The following is a 12,798-nucleotide window of genomic DNA, read 5'->3' as shown; positions in this document are numbered from 1 at the left end:
AGACTGCAGAGTGTAAATAATTTTTAGCATAACTGAAACATCTTTCTAGATCTATGCTTTGTAAGATCGCAATTTCTGCCCAGCCCCTTCTAATTGTTTTCTCATCCAACTGTGCAGTTGAGCTTGTTCAGGGTTTGCTGTTTGGTGCCTTTCACAGAACACAAAGGAAGAGGGAGGAAGCAGAAATGACACAACCCCCATAAATTAGTTTTAAAATGTTTAGTGGTAGGCCTGATATCTGCAGCTACTTTGATTATTTGCAAAAGAAAATTCTTCTTTATACATACACATGGTTTTCACTTGAGTGTCCCTCTAAGCCTGCTTTGCTGATTCAGACTATGTCCATACCATTGCCAAAGCAATTAAAAAAAACCAAAAAAACAAAAGGTGTTCCTGAGTTATGTTCTGACTTAAAAGATTTACAAAGGGAATCCTCAAACTTAGAACAAGACCAAGAAGCACACTGCCATTTCTGCTGCAAGACTGCTGCCAATGTCCATATGCAAAGAAATGCTTGATAAATATCCTGTAACAGACTGTGCTCCTAAAACTGAAACTTTGTTCTTTCTGGGCTACAAATCAAAACTAGATCTGTTGCATAACAAAGGTGTTAAAGATAATGGCCTCTAATAGTGCATGGCATGTGAGTGTGAGCAGTGCAAGCAATGCCTTGCTCCACACATCAATCTGCCCCCCGGGAGTTTGTCCTGGTAGAGTGTGTCCATGTCCCTGATTTGCTACATTTTGGTTTCCAAGTCAAGGTCAAGAAGTAATTCAGCAGGATCCCTGTTGCTAACACACATGGGCTGCAGGTTTTGAGGAAATCATCTTGCCACACTACAAAAAGTCTCAACAATTGGAATACAAAGAGATTAAATAGTCTGAAAGCTGCTTTATACCCTTAGGTACTTCAGCACATTGAACTGAACAACATGGATGCCATTTCTTTTTAATCTGCATGTATCAGTTTTGTACATATATTCTAATTAAAAATGCTGCATTGCAGTGTATTCTCTTGTCTGAAGTATCAGCAAATGGGCATCAAGCAGGTTAAATAAAAAACAATAAAGACTTCATTGGAATAAATGCCATAAAATAAATAATGCAAGGATAGTCCCTGCCCCAGAAACCTTGCAATTTAGGCCATGAACAAAGAATCCTTAAGGGATCATACCAAACCTACCTCACATTCCTGAAGTGACATTTACATTGTGCTGTACTTCAGTTCATACTTTCAGGGCTGGAACTATGCACTTGTTCTGATGTGCACTGCTGAAATCTGCTCTGGATCTCATGGCTCACAAGACAGTGAGCCTTGATGTCAGGCATTATCACAAAATTTAAGATAGATATTGAAAAATACCTAATCAGAACACTGTGGGTGAGGGTGGGTGTTGTATAGTATTTAACCCAAGTTCTGCTTTAGAACAAAGAAATCAAATTTTTAAAGTGTGACCAGCTATGCCCATACCCAAAAGACAGGGGGAGAGGGAAAGGGGACTAGGTGGTGGAGTTACCAAAACACCAAGCAACAAACAGCTTTCTGTCTGGGCCCCTCTCCTCCTGTGCCACAAAGAGTTACCTGTCCTAACCCAGGAATATCACCATTCCTCCTACAGGATCAAACGTGTCCTAACAGCCACTCCTTGATCTGCTGAAATGGAGCTAAAAATTAGTTTTGAAGTTAAATCTGTCTCAACATGGTCATCTAAAATTCCATCAGTACCTCTCCATGCTTAAAAAGTGAAAGCTTTTGGCATCTGAACTTAAGCTTGAGCCAACTTTGTGGACATACACTTTGCTTTGGAAGGGATAAACAGAGCTCCATAGGATGTGGAAACTATAGGGAACAAGTAAAGTGCAGAAATTAAGATGTCAAATTAACTATTCCACCTGCAAAAACTACTGATTTCATCAGTCTCCAGCTCTGAAGGGCTGATTTTGTGCACGTGCAGTGTGCTCTACTCAGGTCAGTTTTTTCCTCATACATGGCAAATCCCCCTGCCAAGTCCTGACACTATTTGGATTCTCATTACCTTTCTTTAGTCAGATCAAATTTGAAGATTAAAAAAAAAAAAGAAAAAAACAGAACCACACACAGTCAAACAATAAAAGATAAGCTATTACCTATCAGTTAGAATAGCTTTTTTCCCATTATTTTCCTTTTGAAAGGGGAAAGCAATGAAGCATTAAGTGGACTAACACCATTTTGGCCTATGAATCATCCCTGATAAAACTGCAGATGCACAAATCCAGTCACAACAGTATCACAGTAAGAGAGAGCAGATACATTTCAACAAGCATGCAAAAGGCCCTTTAGCTGAGCAGGATGGTTTTGAATTGAATTTTGAGATGCAAGGCTCAAATCAACTCAGGTTACTTGCTTGCAACATGCACGCTGTGTCAATAGACAGTGCTGAAAAGGAAGAGCCAAATCTTGTTAAAATTATGTTTCAGTCACTAAGAAAAGTGCTAATTACCAGCTGGACTGAAGACCACTGAGATAAGCAAAATATTCCCTGCCAAAGCCCTTTAGACAACACTCTTTAATTTCTAAAACCCAAGATGTGATGATAGCAAGAGGAGATGGAAGGAAGAAAAGGATTCATCCACTTTCAGTCATGTTTAAATAAGACTTCCTTTAAATGATTTTAAATTAACTGAGAAGCATTATCTACAAAAAGAAAGGCAGTCAGAAATTTATTTGTGTAATTAATGTGATATGCATGTATACAGAAGCACTTTTTAATTTAAACTGTAAGTTGGCTTTTCAGTAACTGAAGGATTTCAGGTAATGGTTTGTGAAATCAAGAAACATCACCAGAAAAGTGGTTGTCATTTAAATTACCAATCACTTTTTATGGAAGAGATGTAGCTCACCTGAAAAAACACAAGTCTACAATTTTGAAATTTTTACATATATAGTTTTATAGTTCCTAAAAAGAAGAGCAGAAAACTGACACCTTACTCTGATATTTACTTCCACTAATGCTTTGAAGAAAAGCTTCCACAGATCTTTCAAATGAACCGGGTAAAACAACACCTTTAAGGAAAGCCTGGATGTGGCCCTCAGTGCCATGGTGATATTGCATCACAGATTGGATTAAATGATTTCAGAGATCTTTTCCGACCCAACTTTTCTATGAAAATTAAATAATTCAAAACTATATCCACTAAAAGACTAGGGAAAAAAAAAATCTTGTAAGTATTATTGTCTTCAGTAGAGAAAACAATTGCACTTAAAAACAAGAAGGAAAATACCCAGCAAACATTCTGACACTAAACTACAGTGGGATGGAGCCAATTCCTTAAAACCGAATAATGTAACTCTTAACACAGCAAAGCAATTTCCTCTGCCATTTCTACCTGTGAGGATCAAAATCTGTTTTCCAGTTTTCAAAAGCCTCCAAGTATTGCCACTTGCTCAGCACCTGAATCATGGAAAAACACTCACGAAATCAATCATTTGATGATTCAAAATTACCTGAAAAACCACCTGTACGTTTTTCCATATAATTTCAGATCAATTCAATTGATGTTTTTAGCGTGTCAGATATCTGAGAGCTGCACTTAGATCTTTGTTTTCACAATATTGTAATTCAGTCGTTCTACTGTGGGCAGGGGAGGTGGTTGTTACAGATTAAAGTGAGCAGTGTCTTTTCAAGGGTAAATTAAAAATTAAAGCAGGATGAGATCAGGGAAGATTACCAGGCACTGTTTATTAACTGAGCCTAACTAAATCAAAGGTATATAAATCAGAGCATGCATTTCTTGGCAGATTGATTCTGTTTTGAAAACAGAAGTGCCACAGACTTTATTAAAAAAATCCAGTAATAAAGCTCACTTTCTTTTTCAGAAATAATCTATTTCATGCCAATTCACAGCTGGTCCTGTAAAGTATTGCTTTCACCTCATGTGTTTTAAAATGCAAAATAATACATGTGTTTGTATAGCAAAGGATTACTGCAAACATATACTTTTGATTTTCCCACATCTGGAAATGAAGTTAGATTACATGAGGTTTTTAGTTCATGACTAAAAGATGAAAGCTGTAAGAAACTAACACACAAAAATCCACACAAAACAAACAAAAAATGATTTAAAATAAGAACAAAATGTTTTAAGTCTTAACAAAAAGAAAAAAAAAAACTACTAAAAAAATTATCCCCCAAACCTGAACAAATCAACTGGCAGACTGTCACTTTAGCCAAAACCCAACAGGTCATCTTGTTTCTGAGACTACAAAAGATTTATCACTGAAAATGAAGATGCAACAGAGAATATTAAGCTTTTTTACATGGTTTGGACTACCAAATAAAGGTCTAAGCAAGCTGTGATTCTCCTATCCACACAGGGACTACAATTCTGTAGTACAAACTTCATGAGTAAGAATTCTTCTAAATGAACTCAACCACATCAGCAGAGCTGAAGATTTATCCCTTCCACACCCAGCAAACGGAAACTTGCAATAGGAACAACACCCAGCATCTCTCCACAGTGATGATCACCCAGGTCTTTAGAGACAGAAAAGCAAAATGCAGAGGACTGATCCTGCTGTTTCCCTTTCCTATCCCTCCATGCCTCTGTGCACCTTCACTCTCTGCTGGATCCTGACATCTGTGATCACCACTAGCAGCTGAGGAGTGCCTTTGGGGTTTCTCTCTCCCAAGCACACAATCCATACATCCATCCTCAAAAGCACCCATACAGGGTTACAGAGCCCACCATTAACTCTCCCAGTTAAGTACCACATGCTTCTTCCAAGGTGTCGTTCTTCATTAACTCCTCAGGGAAGAGATGGTATTACTGCCATAAAAGCAGTGCAAATACTTCTGTTACCTGATGCAAAGACTAATTGAAGACATTTTCTTGTATAAAACACATGGATGAAATGGCACACCAACTATTTTATATGGCTCTTCAAGTTAAGCTCATGCTCTCATTAGGATATCTCAAAGGAGACCATTTTATCAACATCTGTTTGCCAGGCTTGGCACATATGCCAATTCCAGCACTTTCTCAGTTTGTAAAGAAAAACAAACAGAAAATTAAAAGGCTGCAGAGCTAAACACACACAATACTTTAGGATGCATCCAAGTAGATGGGAGACTGCTTGAGGAAAGTATAATTTACCAGTGATGTGTGAATGCAGAAAAGCAGCAACCTGGACAACTAAAAAAAAAAAACCAAAAAACTTTGCCCAGTTTGTCCTCACCTGGGCCAAGGTCTTCTCAGAAGTTATTTATCTTCCTGGCCACCTGGTACAGTCACAGGTCATCAAAAAGCTACTCTGTATTTCATAGCCAAAACCGAGAGCATCAGCAAAAAGAACAGCCAGACTCTGCTACACACTGCCAGATTTGAAGGGCTTGGGGAAAAAGGAAATGAATCTCTGTATCAGTTCAGTCGCAGCAGAGAGATTCCAGGACCTTCCCCTGGGCAAATGCAGATGCTCAGTGGGGGCTGCTCCTGCCAGCCCCAGACCGAGCAGAGGAGGCCACCAGGGTCCCCAAGCCTCAGCTGCTGTGCCTGGGGGAGGGTGGCACCGGCAGCCCCGGGACACCGAGCCGCAGCTGAGCCTCCTCCCGCCCGGGCTGCCCTATTTGAGCCCTCTCTTGTTCTCCAGGTCACGTCGCTCCCCGCCCCTCCAAGCCCCCACCTTCTCCTCCAGCCCGGGGATTCTCCAATCAAAGCAGATAAGCTCATCATGTGAGGGATGGCAGACACGCTGAGGGGAATTTCCGAGAGCTCCACGGCACCTGCAGCATCCACGGATACAGGAGATTTCCGGAGTGAGAACGACAAGCCGAGCAGGGATGCCAAAGTACCCACGTTACCTGCAATTCACAGCTCCAGACTGCAGCAGCTCATTTGCAATCTACTCTGATACACCTGCAACCACATTCCATCTTCCCTTTTCATTTAATATATGACAACTATTCCCAAGCATATTTTGCCAGGGAAGCAGCACACAAATAACACAGGCTGAAAGACCAGAAAGCAATAATTACTCAGTCTATTCTTTGCTGATGTCAGACATGCAGTACAGCTCTCCAAATCCACCAGGGCACCCAATTAATCTGCAGTAATCCTCAAGAACTATATCTGAAAAACAAATAGTAAAATCAAATCATCCAACAGCCTCTGCCTGCCTTGCAGCCACCACATCGTGCTACCCTTTAACAGATCTATGCTTTCTTCTCATCTCTGCAAACAAACCTAGAGAATTCATCAGCCTCTCTCCCTGCCTTCTTCAGAAATGCTTTTCTTTCCATGATCATGGTCCTTCATAGAAAAAACTACACCAGTTCTGTTGGGTTCAATAGATCACGTTAGCCTTGCCAAAGAAACCAGTCCATGGCTTTATTTCCTACTTCCCAATAAGGTGCTCATATTCCATTTCAACTCACACTTCAGGGAGAAGAATTCTGTATGAATTATCCTAATTTGTGTATTTCAAAACTAACAGGCTCTCACTGCAGCTATCAATTCCTTTCTTCCCTCTGTTTCCTTTTAGTGATGGCAGAGATGGAGCCAAGCACCCTGGATGCAGCACACAGCCTCGGCTGAGAGTACAGAACATCCGTACAGAACGTACAACAAGTATAGCACATGCAGCGACATCAACAGTGGACACCCCCAAAAAAGAAAACCAAAAGGCAAATATGAGAAACATGGCAGTTTCAGGCATGAGAAATTATTATGTTCAAGGAACAGAAAAACTCAGAGTTTTGGAATGATCCATAAGATCAAGGAGGAAAAAATTGCCACTTTAGTACGAGAAGTTTTTTCACCCGACCTATCTCATTCAAGACCACAGCTTACATCTCAGAGAACTCCCTTATTACTTGTTATTTTCCACATTATCAGTGTTCACAGGATCATGGACACTCTAGATCATTGGAATCCAAGAGATGCTCCTTATTAACCTTTCAAGTCCTTATTCTCTTTTGCCCCCTTTATTAGTCACTGACCTCCTGGCTGATTACTTCCAGTCTGCAGGAGTACGTGTGCTCAGGATGAATGTAGAAATTGTTAGAAAGGGAAATTTATCTGTAACTTCAAGAATAAAGAGCCTGCTCTTTAATACCTTTTTCATACCCATTTCCTCCTTGCTAAAGTGCACCCAAACATTTCTGAAGCTGAATATATACTCCTTCTTGGCTGTCATATTGCTAGACCACCTACAGACATAAATTACTTTTATGCAACTATTTGATAGCTCAGTGGCATTTGCAAATTTTTTATCTTCATTATTTCAGATGGTGTTGCACATAAAAACAAGAGTACAAACACCAAGACTAGATTAAGACTTTTCAAGTAAATGATCTATTGGTACAATACCTGGGAAGGAACAACGTAGAGGATTTAATTTGAACAATCTCTTTTAAATCCATCTTCTGTAACGTTACACATGTGCTCAAGGTCTTCTAGGTTGCAAGGTTGACTCACAAAGGAAGTTAAAATTTGAGAGTTCTAAAGTCAACTGAACAGAACCAGTTTCTTTCAGAATCAAGAGCACAAAGGCACGTCCTTACTTCAGCAACATCAATTTCAACCACTCTGCAAACAGACCTTACAATAGAGCACATTCCTATCAGGCTGTCTCACCTCCTTTGCCTAAAGCTCCCACTTGTGTTACTGGGGAAAGAACAGCCTCTTATTTTGAGGAAAGATCAAACAAGAGACTCTTAGCTCTCATGGTGGCACAATTCTACATCCCATATAAAATGGAAAGCAAGGCCCTAATTTTGGATGTATGACAGCTGCCAACCAACTTCTTAACCTGCGCTTTGATCCCTACCTATGGCATAAAGAAAGGTGAGAGACCCACTATGAGGAATTAGGAGCACTTGTGGGTTATAGATTTTTTTATCAGGCAGTGTGGAGCAATTGCATCAAGTCAGATTATGGCTTCACCTGCAAGCTGATCATGATACAGGGAAAGACAAGGGATGCTCCATGCTGTGTCCGTGGTCTGTCTGTCCCATGACCAGCTACCAGCCACAGGTGGGACAGGATCATGAATGAGCTTAACAACACTGACTGGCAAAGGAAAAGAACAGGAAACCACAAAGAGATCCAAGTAGCAGACCCATCTGCCACAGAAACCTACAATGTGAAAAATGCAAGGCCTTAAAAGCTGGATAGCTCGTACTTCTCCCTTTCCATGAGCAGATACACTACATTAACCTAACTTTTCAGTGATACCTGCACTGCTCCCCAGGAACACGCTCTCTCCCACAGAAAGACTGACTAGTGCTTCTTAGAACTCTAAAGGTGAAAGGAAACATATAACCATTCACAAATACCATTTATCCAAAACTAGTAACAAGGGAAGAACACTGTGACTTCATATTGAAGCTGGGAGGCTCTTCAGAGGAGAGGAAGATGAAGGGTTTGCCTCATTCTTCTCCAAAAATCAGGATTATTTTGCTGTTGCACAGGTACAACTTCAGCAAATACTTCTTTCTGTGGCTGATACACAGAATGACTTGGAAGGCAAACCAACAGAAGAAGCCACAGCACTTCACTACCTCATACAAGCTGATGTTGGTCTTCAAAAGGAGGGAGTGCAAGTACTGATTTTCCTCCAAGATCCCTGCAGGGAGGACATCAGCAGCCCATCACCCAGAAGTCTGCTGGGGAGGAATCTCTAAAGCCACAGTTGTGCTGCACCATCTATTTCTGTGACTCGCAGAAGCTGCTTGGGAGCATCTTGCCCTGAAAATTGCAGATTCCCAGCGTCTGTGCTCCGAGGACAGGAGGGAAGGGTTGTTCTGGTGCTGCTTCCCATGTTGTGGCACCCTATTCCAGGCACTCAGATACATCAACATGTCTTTCTGGAGCAAGGAACTTACTACTAGGCCTAATTAATTCATTCCAGGATGGCTGGGAATCTTTTTCCACAGCTTCACAAGCCTCTTTAGCGATATTTACCAACTTTCTAGAGAGTACTACCACCATAAGATAGCTGAGGAGCAACAAGATAGATTTTCATTAATTTATTGTTCACACGGCAAGACATAAGCAAAGCAGGATGGTTAATGCCAAAGCACAGTACCTTTGGTATGTAGACCATTGATATCCCATATATCCTAACCCTCTACAGGTCAGCTCTTTGGAATACAAAGTTCAAAAATCACATTCTTTTTCTGCAGAAGCATGGGGACCACAAAACCTGCTCCCAGGAAGTCCTGCTGAATAACATTTATCTGAGCCTTTGTTGTGTGCACATAGGTAATTTTGATGTGGTGCTATGCACGAATCCTTCATAAGAATAAGATGTCCTAAATAGTATAATAAAAAAAACTTTTGAAGAGTTAACGGGCTGGATCATAAACACCTCCACTGTGTGCAACTTCTGCAGACATCAAAGAGTCTTCCCCAAACCAGATGCATTACATATCTTGCAAAATTAGTAAATGTACTCCAGCCATCAATTTTGCAATTTTTGAAGTAGCACAATGCATCTATTTATTAGAGAATGGAACTAAGCCCAGGATGCTGATTAGCTATCCTACAAATAATGCTTATGCAACCCTTCGTAATGATTTCCACTAACAACCAACCAGAGATTTTATGACTTGGAAAATTTCACTTCTAAACCAATTTACAACACTTCCCAAAATCTAATGGGACAGATGATTGAAACTACAGAGGAAACCAGCCTTCTCTGAAATCAATGAGGTACAATTTTCATAAGTAGCCTCTCTTAGGTAAGAAGCCTGCATTAAGTTTTGGTTCTCATTTCTAACATCCTCGTAAGTACTCCTCTGTCCCTTCCTCCCTTTCCTCTAGAAAAGGGATTAATTCAATTTTGAGGAAAATATTAAAACAGCAGTTTCAGACTTCAGTCTCTGGCAAATTACAAAGAGGAAGGAATAGCAATTGAGCTGTTAAAACCACTAAGGAAAGCAAACCACTGAACAATTTAAAAAGCCCACAAAAATGACAAGATAAAAAATGAAACAGAAATACAAAACAAGCCATTTCAATAAGCACAAAACTTATATCCCTACAAGTTTTCAGCACAGTATACCTAAGCCTGGTGAATATGAAGCCATCAGTTCCTACACAGCTGTAACAAATACTTGACAGACTTCCAGCACAGCCCCAAGTTCATCATCACAGCCAGATATTACTGGAACAAATGCCCAAAGGCTGCAACAGAAGTCAGCAGAGTATATCAAGCCCAAACAACTCGCCATTGTTTTTGAAAAAGTGAAAACAACACAATATTTTGTGTGAAACAAAACAAGTATCTCCTCTGTTAGTAAGGGAAATTCAAATGACATCTCTTTCCTGCTCCTTTTGGTCTTTCTTCCCCTTCAAGGTTCTGTCTCCCCTGCAGTCTAAGAAAAAGAAGAGTGTAGGATATGCATAAATCCATGACAGAAAGCACTATTTTAGAACAAAGCTCCTGTGCGTGGGTGCATGTCTTTAAAATAAAAGGCATTGTTACTCTATCAAGTGCATATCCACAGCCAGCAATCAAATCAGATCCTCACATTTTATTTTGACAGCCATGCAGTTATATTTTCACCAGGGGTTTGACTTTCCTATCAATACCTGGTTTTAGCGCTATCATCAAGAGATGAATCAAAACTGACACGTGTAGGCATACTGGTACTAATAGTTGTGGAAGAGAATTCTCATCCTAGAGCTCTGTAATTTATTTTTAATTACTTCATGAAGTTACCAGTTGCAGGGAGGAATAAATATGTTCTCAACCCATGTTTAGGAACTGCCTCTGTACAATACAAAATTGCTCGGCTGTGTATAACAATAATTACTTTCTGGTACATGGCACTATCACTTGATCTTGTGAAAGCCTGTGAGTACTGTGGCCATAACACTTCCAGAAGTTGGAGAAATTACCCTGGAGTAGTATCAGTGCCTAGTAGTAGTATCAGTGTTAACACTGCCGAGGCAAACTCCAGAATGCAACCCTGAACACAAACGTGTTATGGAAGAATCTGCTCCCTCGCAGCATCTGAAATGCAACTTTCCCAAGGACCCTTGTTAACACCAATTATTAAACTGAAAATTCCATGGTGCAACAGCAAGCAAAGTTTGAGAAACACAAATATTATTTATGTATTAATAGAGGATGATGCACACTTTTTTTAAGATTTATACCTTGTAGCCCCTACCATCCACCTTTCCTACAGATACATCCCATGGACACTTTAACATTATATAAACTGCCCCTGCGATAATGGTTATTCTATAACTCTCTGAAATCATCCCCTTTTGAGAAAATATTATCTAACAGACACACATTAAATACCTCACAAGCATATTAGATCCCTGGGTTTCTACTAAATGCCAGCATAAAAGAATATTCGCAATTTATTTTAAGATATTAAAATAAAATAAAAAAAGAAGACAAAGTTGGATAACTGTAACTGGAAAGGATAAACAGGATTAAGTAACAGGTGTCTGACTGCACATAATTCAAATACAGTGCACAGCCTTGGAATAGCTATGGAATGGAAATGGAAACATTGCTTTTGCACCTTGCTTTGAAAATTACCACTAAGTGATTTAAAAACGTCTTGTAAATTATAACCACACAGACAGAGGCAACAGGAGCACTTGTATACCCAGAGACCTTTGGATATATACGAAAGAAAACAAACAATCTTCAAAGGTGAGCCTGCCTTCCTCTCAGGGAAACAAAAACAAACAAAAAAAAAACAAAAAAAAAAAAAGGAAAAAAAGAAAAGGAGAAAAAAGAAGGAAAAAAAAAACCACTGCAAGAAAGTTATACTTAACTACACAGAAACATTTGTCTCACCGCCCAGCACTGACAAAATCCGGACACACTCAGAAACTACAGCAGCGAGGATGAGGGGAAGACTCCAGCCGCCAGGCGCACACACAGAAGGATCCACATACGGATCCACACACGGAGCCTGACACGGAGCACACGGACACGCGTGTGTGCACAGACACGCGTGAACGCAACACGCAAAACATCCGTGCGTGTGCCCAGCCCCACATGTGTGCCACACACAGGCGGGGATGGCAAACAGGCACACCTATGTGGCACACACCCGTGTGTGACAGACCCACACGCGGGACAGCCCCACACGGATGTGGGGGACCCTCACAGGTGAGAGCCCCACACGTTTGTGGCAGCCCCACACGACTGTGGCAGCCCCACACGTTTGTGGCAGCCCCTCATGTCCGGCAGCCCCACACGTTTGTGATCGCCCCTCATGTCCAGCAGCCCCACACCACTGTGGCAGCCCCACACGCTCGCGCCCGTCCCTCGCGGCCGGGGGGAGCCCAAAGTTACGGCCCGGCGCGGGGGGGGCCCGGGCAGCACCGCTCCCCGACAAGGGCGCGAAGCCGCGGACGGAGCCGCGGCCGCCCCCGTCCCCCCCCACCTCAATGGTGGCCGCTCCCGCCGTCCTTACCTCAGGCGCCGAGGCTGCTTCCTCCTCCTCCTCCTTCTCCTCCTCACGCTGTGCCAGTGTCTGTGTGTGTGTGTGTCCGTGTGTGTGTGTGCGACCCGCCCGCCCCACAGCGGCGGCGGCTCCTCCTTCCCGCCTCCCTTCCCTTCCCCTCCCTCCTCCCCCGCCGCCGCGCCCGCCTCAACCCCCGCAGCGCCGAGAGACGCGGCAGGGACGGGGGAAACCCCAGGGCGGCCACCGCCTGTGCTGGGCGGGCCGGGCCGGGCCGCCGCCGGCTCCCCCCGCCACCGCGCAGGGCTGCGGGCAGCGCATGGCAAGTGGGCGGCGGGGCCGCGGGCGCGGAGCTCCGCCCGCACGGCCCCGGGCGCGGAGG

At 42.2% G+C, this 12,798-nt stretch overlaps 1 protein-coding gene across 5 annotated transcripts in view; it reads right to left on the bottom strand.

Moving 5' to 3' along the window:
* PLCB4 (phospholipase C beta 4) overlaps window positions 1–12,463 on the bottom strand; it is a 190,076-nt gene extending 177,613 nt beyond the window's left edge. For 2 of the 5 annotated variants that reach the window (XM_033054228.2, XM_033054227.2), the window contains exon 1: window positions 5,660–5,792. The gene's annotated coding sequence lies outside the window, so the exon portion shown is untranslated. Of the gene's footprint in view, window positions 1–5,659; window positions 5,794–12,428 lie in introns of those variants that run through there. The other 3 variants (XM_033054226.2, XM_033054225.2, XM_033054229.2) reach the window with 3 other exon arrangements.
* Window positions 12,464–12,798: the final 335 nt, after the last annotated feature.

The sequence above is a fragment of the Catharus ustulatus genome, chromosome 3 (assembly GCF_009819885.2).
Source record: "Catharus ustulatus isolate bCatUst1 chromosome 3, bCatUst1.pri.v2, whole genome shotgun sequence".
Lineage (NCBI taxonomy): Eukaryota > Metazoa > Chordata > Aves > Passeriformes > Turdidae > Catharus > Catharus ustulatus.
Note: the sequence above shows the minus strand (reverse complement) of the source record. Positions and strands in the feature narration are given on the sequence as shown.